Source organism: Petromyzon marinus, chromosome 71 (genome assembly GCF_048934315.1).
Source record: "Petromyzon marinus isolate PM22_M1 ecotype Great Lakes invasive population chromosome 71, UKy_Petmar_22M1.pri1.0, whole genome shotgun sequence".
NCBI lineage: Eukaryota > Metazoa > Chordata > Hyperoartia > Petromyzontiformes > Petromyzontidae > Petromyzon > Petromyzon marinus.
Window position 1 is genome coordinate 6,091,246 of NC_133737.1, and position 804 is coordinate 6,092,049.

Here is an 804-nt window from a genome sequence, read left to right on the forward strand (position 1 = left end):
AGTGAGTGGGTGAGTGGGTGAGTGAGTGAGTGGGTGAATGAGTTAGTGGGTGAGTGAGTGGGTGAGTGAGTGGGTGAGTGAGTTAGTGGGTGAGTGAGTGGGTGGGTGAGTGAGTAATTGGGTGGTTGAGTGACTGAGTGACTGAGCGAGTGAGCGAACGAGTGATTTGATTAACTGAGTGATAGATTGAGTGACTGAGCGAATGAATGAGTGACAGAGTGAGTGAGTGACTGAGTGAGTGACTGAGCGAGTGACTGAGTTACTGAGCGAGTGACTGAGCGAGTGACTTAGTGACTGAGTGACTGAGCGATTGACTGAGTGACTGAGCGAGTGACTGAGTGACTGAGCGAGTGACTTAGCGACTGAGTGACTAAGTGAGTGAGCGAACGAGCGACTGATTGACTGAGTGACAGAGCGAGTGACTGAGTGAGTGAGTGACTGAGTGACTGAGAGAGTGACTTAGTGACTGAACGAGTGACTGAGTGGCTGAGTGAGTGACTTAGTGACTGAGCGAGTGACTGAGTGAGTGACTGAGTGACTGACTGAGTGAGTGACTGATTGAGTGACTGACTGAGTAACTGAGTGAGAAACTCATTGAGTGACTGACTGACTGACTGAGTGAGTGACTGACTGACTGAGTGAGTGAGTGACTGACTGAGTGAGTGACTGACTGAGTGACTGACTGACTGACTGAGTGAGTGACTGACTGAGTGACTGACTGACTGAGTGAGTGAGTGACTGAGTTGGGTTGATGTCTAGACACTAACAGGATTTTCCCTCCCCCCCCCCTTCCCCACAGCGCCT